Genomic DNA, 9,962 nt, shown 5'->3' on the forward strand with positions numbered 1-9,962 from the left:
TCCCTACGATGGAAAATCGACTTTGAAATGTCAGAATTTTTGTAATTCAAACCATTTACGAACCGAATCACCGAATGCACCAGACGATACTGAGAAAGGAACACCGGACGTGAAGACATAACAACTATAAAAAATACATTCGACATTGACTGGCAATCTCACAAAGCAAATCACTATCCAGGCCATCCTCTACGTGAATAACCAGTATTTCATGTCCGGTAATTTAAAAAATACAAGTCATTTACGACATGTTTGCACGAACGTCCAATTGACGGTGCAATGATAATAACAGTAAAAATTAAAACTCCGCCAGAAAACTTTGCGCAAGTCCCAAAAACTGTTTTTATAACACATGTATAGCGTTCTATAAGTAAATAAACCCCATAAGGAACAATCCACGGACATTTCAAATACATTTATCGAACGAATGACAATGAATTAATTTAATACTAGTGTACCTGTTGCTCAAAATCGAGCAATTGTCAAGTACCGGTATTATACAGAAGTTATTTTGAAACTACATTAATAACAGTCATAATTTTCGATGAGTATGAAAGACCGAACTAAATGCTTATGTAACTAATTGAAATAGTCACGATATTTAATAGCTCTTTGAAATAATAAACGCTTCTTGTAAAAATATTTTAGAATTTTTTGGACCCGACCTTATTTTTTAGTCTTTTCTAAAAATGTTTCCCAAATTAAAGCTGTTACCAGTAAACATTTCTTGCAAGTATTTATTTGATCTGACTTTAGGTAGGTTTACTTTACCACTATGACAACATGATGTGTATATTCTTCATGGTTTTTTTTTACTTCCAAAATAAGTTGCTTAGCATAACTGGCAAAAATTATTCATCTATCCAAGTGATTGTGTACCTGGATTCCTTACTGTGAGACCAGGCCTCTCCTCTACTCTTTTCATACGTATAAGATTTCCTATTAATTGTCTTCTCCTCCTGTTTTCAATATTTCTCCTTTAAACTTGAGAAATTTTCTGTTCTTCTAACAAAACTGATTGACTGTATAGATTTGTCTATAACCTCTTAAATATTACAAATATCAATATTTACTCCCATGAAGCTGGTGAGTTTCTTTTTATATACAGCTGTTTTTGTTTTTAAATTTGTTTTCAATGTAATTCTTATGGGGAAAATGAGACTTTTGAGAGCGTCTCGTGCCCTTTAGGGTAAGAGTTTTAAAATTCTAAAACCTTTATGCAAAACTAAGAATTGAGACGAATTATTTGACACCTCAAACGTTAAAATCGGTCCAGAAATAACGGAGGAGTTTTGTTCACAAAAAACAGCCCTCACGTATTAATATAAGAGATGCTATAACAGATTAATTCCAGGAATTTAGACTTGATTAATGTTTACCTCCCCACAAGCATACAGGTACATCAAGGAAATCTTTTAGCAGGACCTGCGTACCAGAATGAGGGATCTGCTTCCACTTTCATCTGTGGTTACTGAAATTGAATAATGCCAATTAGGTGGAGTCACGAGGTATTGTTACGGCTACATGATAACAAAGAGGGGGGAGATCAGCTGATCCATTGTCGTCGCTCATCCAGCCATGGGCCTTGCCCTTTGGCGGGAAGGGGTTTAATTGCGACACCAACCTAACCTCACTACTTGTGATTTACTGTTGTCGTTGTTGCAGCATCGGCGTATATCGGTAATTAAATGTGAAGAGTGAGTCATAAAACCATAAAGAGAAGTTGCGTATGAAACACGCCCGTGTGACATCACTAATTACAGAAGTTTAAAGTCGTGGTGTCGTATTAGGAAATAACACGAACTGTTACTTTTTGAAGTGGTTTATTGTTTTTTTTAAATCTTCAAGACCTTAGAGGATTGCGATACTTTTAATAATTTTATTTTACATGTTACATTTTAATATGTTACATTTTAACACGTAACATTTAAGCATGTTACAATTTAAAATGTTACATTTTAACACGTTACATTTAACTTCTTATATTTCCACATGTTACATTTTTACATGTTACATTTTAACATGTTTTACGATCAAGTCATTCCCTTGCAACTGACCTGGTAGCCTCGTCTAGTATGAGGATGGATGGGATTTTCAGTAGAGCGCGGGCGATAGCTATCCTCTGTTTCTGGCCCCCAGACACGGTAACTCCTCTCTCCCCCAGAATGGTACTGTAGCCATCAGGGAACTGTCGGATAAAACTGTCAGCATTGGCCAGCCCAGCAGCCTCGTACACCTGTGACAAAGATTAATTAAATTAGTAATACCAAACTAGTGACGGGTAATACAAACAAAGTAACATAGAATCAAACCAGCTACCTTCTGATTACAGCAGTACTATAATCACTCAACCACCAAGCTGACATAAAAACTTTTACTCATACCAGTACTCATAACGTTTTTAATATGTTACATTTTAACAAGTTACCTTTAAGCATGTTACATTTTAAAAGGTTACAATTTTACATGTTACATTTTTACATGTTACATTTTAATATGTTACATTTTATCACGTTACATTTAAGCATGTTACATTTTACAATGTTACATTTTAACACGTTACATTTTAACATGTTACATTTTAACTTCTTATATTTCAACATGTTACATTTTTACATGTTACATTTTAACATGTTTTACGATCAAGTCATTCCCTTGCAACTGACCTGGTAGCCTCGTCTAGTATGAGGATGGATGGGATTTTCAGTAGAGCGCGGGCGATAGCTATCCTCTGTTTCTGGCCCCCAGACACGGTAACTCCTCTCTCCCCCAGAATGGTACTGTAGCCATCAGGGAACTGTCGGATAAAACTGTCAGCATTGGCCAGCCCAGCAGCCTCGTACACCTGTGACAAAGATTAATTAAATTAGTAATACCAAACTAGTGACAGGTAATACAAACAAAGTAACATAGAATCAAACCAGCTACCTTCTGATTACAAGGCGAGTACAGCAGTACTATAATCACTCAACCACCAAGCTGACATAAAACTTTTACTCATACCAGTACTCATAACGTTTTTAATATGTTACATTTTAACAAGTTACCTTTAAGCATGTTACATTTTAAAAGGTTACAATTTTACATGTTACATTTTAATATGTTACATTTTAACACGTTACATTTAAGCATGTTACAATTTAAAATGTTACATTTTAACACGTTACATTTAACTTCTTATATTTCCACATGTTACATTTTTACATGTTACATTTTAACATGTTTTACGATCAAGTCATTCCCTTGCAACTGACCTGGTAGCCTCGTCTAGTATGAGGATGGATGGGATTTTCAGTAGAGCGCGGGCGATAGCTATCCTCTGTTTCATTTCATTTTGCTACATGTTTAACATTAGACAACAATGTAGCAATGAGTTTAATAGATCACCACTAGTGATATGGGTAGCTATTATTTACTAATTAAATAGGCCTAAATAAAACTTTTTTTTGATAAAAAACAATTTTGAATTACACTTTTAATTAGCCTGCAAGCTGTAAATAATTAAAATGCAATTGAATTTTTTTTATTCAAATTTTTAGTTTAATTGGTTAATACCGTAATAGTTACCCAGATCAAACAATTGATTTTTCCGTTCCCTTCAAACAATTGTAAAAAACAAGATTGCATCTATATTACATCGAAATTCAAACAAGTTTATGCATTTCAACTCACTCTTTCATTTAGGCTGAGACCAATAATTGGCAAAGCCATGTAGGTGCGGATGTAATTTCATTAAACTTACCAACATTTGCATTTGCATTTGTTTGGTTTAGCCTTGCTCGGTCCCAATATTTTTTTCTGCATGGAAAAATGTTGTAGCAATTAGTTCAACCACCATCCTCCTAGTTACTAGTTACATCTACTGTAGATGTACTGTTGTAGAAATCTTTCACCCATGCTGCTCAGCAATCCAACCTGGTAAAACATATAAATGAGTTAGATGATCTCTACTACATACATTGACATCCAGACAAGTTTTTTTTTTATAATTTAACTCTCCCCGCAAGTAAAAAAATGCCGATTTTGGATGTTTAAAAAAATTAATTATAAATAAACGGGAAAAGATCAAAATAAACAAAAACCAGTTTTCTGTTTGTATTTGTTAGAACTATAAGCATACCAAATTTCAAAGTAATCCAAGATGGTCAGGTTGAAAACTGATTTTTATTTGTTGATTTGATATGGAATGGCCCCTTGGCGGCCTCTTTTATCCACAAAGACTACAGATCTGGCTGTGAAACGTATCTAGCAAAGCAAGGGGTGAACCGGTACAGTACGAAGGTGAACTGTACTGATAAATTTTAGTGGCAGTAACCAGGATCCGGACCCACGACATCGCTGCCTTAGGCCCGAAGTCCGGACGCTACCAACTGATCCACCGACTCACCAAAGACTGTTGATACTGAACAATGAAAAATTATTGTAGTTGTCAATTTGAAGTGACCTTAAGTTAAATAACGGAAATGTAGCATAAAAGATGGACAGAATGCAAATCAGTATAGGTACTTAAAAAATATCTTTAAGAAATCGACATGAACCGACAATATCATACTAGTTGGGATCTGTTGTTGTTATTTGATGAATTAAAAATACCAGACATTATCTGTGTCAGTGAACACTGGTTGACACACCCGGAATCTTTAACAAATATAACTTTGGGTGATAAGGTCTTGGTATCAGCCTATTGTAGAACTGTTAAGAAGAATGGTGGAGTAGCCATATTTGTAAATAGTAATTTTAAGTGTACAAAACTGAAATTGGAACAATTCTGTATAGAGCAAATATTCGAAGTGACTGGAATTGAACTTGTTGACGAGTCATTCTTTATTCTTGTGGTTTACCGCTCCCCAGGGGGAAGCATCGATGGTTTCTTAAAACAGCTCGACCTGTGTCTGGATTTTGTCACCAAAGTGCACAAGCGTATTTTCATTGGAGGTGACTTAAATGTACACCTAAACACCGGATCATCTGAAGAATTTGAACTGATTAATCTGCTAAGGTCGTATGGCTTCTACCTGACTAATTTCCAACCCACGAGGGGGATTGCTTGTCTCGATAGTGCTGCGATAAACTTTGACCCTGAGGACTGTGTGACTTCTGTGGAGGTGGTGGCAGATCACTGTGCTGTGACGTTGCAAATTACTTCTACTCCTGTAAGTACCTCACCTCAACCTATTTGGCATGACAAATACACATTTGCATACAGAGTAATTAACGATGATTCTCAGCTGCTCTTTTTGAATAGATTAAGAAATATTTCCTGGGATCCGATAATGACCATACATAATGCAGATGAACTTTTTGATAATTTCTTTGATAGATTTTACAGTGAATTTGAAAACTGCTTTCCTTTGAAAACCCGTCGGAAAAACTCAGGTCATCCCAATGTGAACAATAACTCTAAAGTAAAGGCTCGGTCCGGCCCTCCTGCACTTAGGAACTGTTATTCACCTCAACTTCATAAGCTCAGGGAGTTTGTAATTATCTTACATGATAGAGTAAAGCATTCGACTACGCCCGATCAAAGGCAGGTAAACTATAATGAGTATTTACGTGTTAAGAGGTGTTACAGGCGCATGGTGAAGAATGCAAAGAAGGCAGCAAATGAAAAGTTCATAAGGGAGTCGCCCAACCAGTGCAAAGCAGCCTGGAGTATCGCTAACAAACTTTGCAGGAAACCTGTGGATCTTGCTTGTGTGAGTAGCCCGGATGAAATAGACGACTACTTTGTAAGTGTGGTTGGTAATATTGCGAGTGAGCTAACTCCTGCAGATGGCCATTTTGTATTAGATCCAAAGCCCAATGTGACAATTAAAACCCGCTTGACAAGGTGGAAAAACGTTACTCCGGCAGAAGTATTATCACTTGTTGCTAAATTTCACCCTAAAGCAAGCAAAGATGTATTTGGTATCAGTGTAAACATAGTCAAAAATACGATTAAGGATTTCGTAGGTCCGCTGACTCATGTGATAAATTCTTGTCTTGATCAGGGTTGTTTTCCGGATAGGCTGAAGGTTGCCAGGGTTGCCCCTGTGTATAAAAAAGGGGATCGTGAACAGGCCAACTAGTCCTACTAGACCTGAGCAAAGCGTTTGATGTGGTGTCTCACGAAGTTCTTCTGCCAAACATGAAGCCTATGGAGTGGAAGGTACTGTGCTTGCTACATTTTCTTCTTACCTTAGGAATCGAAGACAGGTGGTTGCAATTGATGGGGCTCTTTCGGGAGAACGCAGGGTGGAACACGGTGTCCCGCAGGGCTCGCTACTTGGACCTCTCCTGTTCCTGCTAATGGTGAACGACTTTAAGTGTGGTGACGAGGCTCTCATGTATGCGGACTATACCACCCTTGTATTAGGTGGATGCTCGGTGACGGAAATTGAGAGAAAGATGGCCTTGGAGCTGACCTCCGCCGAGAAATGGTTCAAGACCAATAGACTTCAGCTAAATGTCAACAAGACCCAAACACTCATCTGCACCTTGGGCAGAACTCCGCCTGCGAACATCGTACCTCAAGTAAAACTTCTTGGATTTTTTATTGATACACGGCTTAACTGGCAGAGTCATACGGAAGAGATGTCAAAAAACCTCTCAAGGGTAGTATCTCTACTTCGCAAATTGAAGAACAGCCTGACTGAATCCTATCTCTTGACCATCTACTACGGCCTTTTCCACAGCCATTTGAGTTACGGCATACTGCTCTGGGGCCACTCCCCAAGCTGTAAGGCAGTGCTGAGGTTGCAGAAGGCGGCCATCCGAGTCATCACTTCTAGTGACCGGCGTGAGCACAGCAAACCCATCTTTAGGAGATTAGGCGTGCCCACAGTCTACTCGATGTATATCTTATCCTCATTGGTACATGTCAAGAAGAACTTGAACGCGCTTACAACCAGAGGCGATGTCCACTACCACGCCACACGTGGCTCTACTAAGTTAGATATACAGAGAACACGCCTAATAAGCACACAACGCCGTTTCCCTGCCATGGCAATGAAGCTGTTCAACAAGCTGCCGGAGAACTTGAGAAACCTTGAGACCAAGAAGTTTGAAAGAAAAATGAAAGACCAACTTATTCAGTCGGCCTATTTCTCCATCAAGGATTTCCTTGAGGATAATCTAGCGAGTAACTGACTCAAAACCCTACTTCAACCACCAAGTTTGTGAGTTGACATATTTGTACATAATATTATTTTTTTTCTTTTGAAAATGACAAGAACATTTTATTTGCTATTTGATATAATATTAAGAAAACTGACGCAGTTAATCCAGTAAACCTGGTCAAAAACGAAGAGATGGTATTCAGATGGTAGCCTAGTTACATTAGACTATAACTTACTAAAATATTTGCTAACTTATAACCTACCAGAGAGTCGAAGAAATACAATTTAGGCTTCACAAGTGAGTCTTAATTTAGTCTTGCAAAAGCCATTTTAGTTATACGTAAGTTATTTAAGATCCACTACTAACCAATAGCCTACATGCCTGTTAACTTAATTCCCTAAGCATTAAATGATCATGGTAGACTAAATAGGTTATCAGTTAGATGTCCACAGTGAAGCCTAGCCTAGGCCCTCTCTGATACTACCTTGTCTGGACAAAAATTTAGAGAAACTAACTATGTAATGCTTCTATAGGCTATGTCTAACCCACGAATACAGTACTAACTTAACCCTAGCAGTGGCCAATGGTCCCGGCGGGACCATTTCACCGTGCACCCTTAGAATGGCCATGGTCCCGCCGGGACCATTTATGTCCAAACATTTTTAACGTTAAAAACTAATTGATAATTATCTTTAAAGTGGATAATTCATATACCATTCGAAAGATGACATTCTAAACTTTCATTTTATTATATAAACGAACCTTCTAGCGTCAATATGTCAACGTAATTGCAATTTAAATTTGAATGAAAATTTCCGCGCGAATCTACTTCCACTTGTAGGGTTGCGTAACCGCTAAACACATAAAGTTTAGAAAATCATAGCGAGGTTAGTTTTTTCCCTATCTGGATGCGAGTTATACCACTAGATAGCAGTAGAGTTGCTGAATATTTTGGCATAGATTATTTTATCAATACATTGATAGCAAAGAACATATGATTTTTAGAAAACACGTAATTTTACAAAAATTAACAAATGGCCAATGGTCCCGCCAGGACCATTTCTAAAGTCGAAATATATATATAATGGAATATTTATAACTATTCAAATATAATATCCTTTTGTAGTGTAGGAAACGTAGAATAATTTAGTGTTGAGAAATGGCAGCCCTGATCACTGTATAATTTCTGTGTTCTGTCAGCAACAAAAGAAAATTGCCATCTGACCAAGTTACAGTACTCTGCTTGTTTTGTGCGGATCAGCTGACTTACGTTTTGAAAGTAAATATTGTTCAGCGAATATCTTGGGAATCATTCTAATTTCGGATTTTGTAGTTATGTAGTTTTTTTTGTTAGTAATGTTTTTGTGTTTTAGGACTAACAGTAATCTTTATGCATGAGTATAAGCCTACTGGAAAGTCTAATATCTGAATTTCTTTTTACATAAACGGCAAATCTTTAGTTTTTTTGTATCATAAACGGGTAATCAAAAATTTTTTACTGCCTACAATGTGACATATTTGTATTCCTTAGTTTATAACTTACAAGAATATGTGTACTATATTACTATCACTAATTACCTTACATGAGCTATCTCCGAGTTACTAATTATTCGTCTTACGTGACAAACCTTGCGATTTTTCGTATTTTCTTACATAACACATGTAAATAAAAATATTTTCCCCATGTGTTATACATTTCTATAAAGAGAATTGAATGTACTATAACATTTTTATAATATGTTTGGCCTACAAAAATCTGTACAAAATTTTTTTTCAAAAATGTCTTTGAATTTTTTTCTATGTAAACTGTAAATTTTTAGTTTTTTGTATCATAAACGGGTAATCAAAATTTTTTTACTGCCTACAATGTGACATATTTGTATTCCTTAGTTTATAACCTACAAGAATATGTGTACTATATTATTATCACTAATTACCTTACATGAGTTATCTCCGAGTTACTAATTATTCGTCTTATGCGACAAAATTTGAATTTTCTTCATTTTCTTACATAACATTTGTAAAAAAAAAATATTTCTCCCATGTGTTATACATTTCTATGTAGGGAATTGAATTTACTACAAAATGTATATAATGGTTTTGGTCTGAAAATTATACTGTAGTAATAACAAGACTTTACTTTTGAAATTTCAATCAAATTTTTTGAATTTTTTTTATTTTTCAAAAAAGTTACCAACTCAGATTCAATTTTTATTTATATATTCAGATTCTCCTGCTTTTTCTGAATAAAATGAATACAAACATTGATAGGTTGAGTCCATATTTGTAATTTTGACAGATTTTTAAAAAAAGGTCTGCAAAATCGCCAAAATGGGTTGGCCATTCCCCACTTCTAACATTGGCCACTGCTAGGGTTAACTTAGAACAGGAACAGGCCAATGGTAGGCTTTAAACGAACAGACACGATATGGATCATAAACTTAATGTCTATGATAATGCTGTTAAGTTAAGACAATAGGCCAGTAGCACGAATACTTTCGTGAGGGTCATTTTGTTGTTCAATTATTACTTTAAAAAATACATTTAAATTTATCTGTGTTCAACTTTATGAAGGGATTAATTGACGCAATCTTTATGTCTGTTACTTTCAGATCTATGTTGGCTAAATTTATAAAGACAATGCCTAGATCAAACTACAAAATAGGCTTACTTAATAAGTTAATAAATACGTGGGCAATTTGACAATAAGATTAGAACGGAAATCTGAGCTGGTTCTTTAATCTGTAGTTTTTAGTTTTTGTTACCAAAATCAAACTTACGTATTGTTTCTGATAAAACTCGATTCTTCAAATGATTTACAGAAATAATAATTAACTTAGCATATTTTGTGTCTACTGTACAAG

General features: G+C 35.9%; 1 long non-coding RNA gene across 1 annotated transcript; it reads right to left on the reverse strand.

Moving 5' to 3' along the window:
• Positions 1–2,682: 2,682 nt before the first annotated feature.
• On the reverse strand, positions 2,683–9,962 carry LOC129004465 (uncharacterized). The gene is made up of 3 exons (XR_008491720.1): positions 9,879–9,962; positions 3,743–3,915; positions 2,683–2,845 (listed from the first exon to the last, which is right to left on the reverse strand). It is a non-coding gene; the product is annotated as an uncharacterized LOC129004465 (long non-coding RNA).

This window comes from Macrosteles quadrilineatus, unplaced genomic scaffold, assembly GCF_028750875.1.
Source record: "Macrosteles quadrilineatus isolate MER2022 unplaced genomic scaffold, UCM_ALF_1.0 Scaffold_9__3_contigs__length_116548681, whole genome shotgun sequence".
In the NCBI taxonomy this organism is placed as follows: Eukaryota; Metazoa; Arthropoda; class Insecta; order Hemiptera; family Cicadellidae; genus Macrosteles; species Macrosteles quadrilineatus.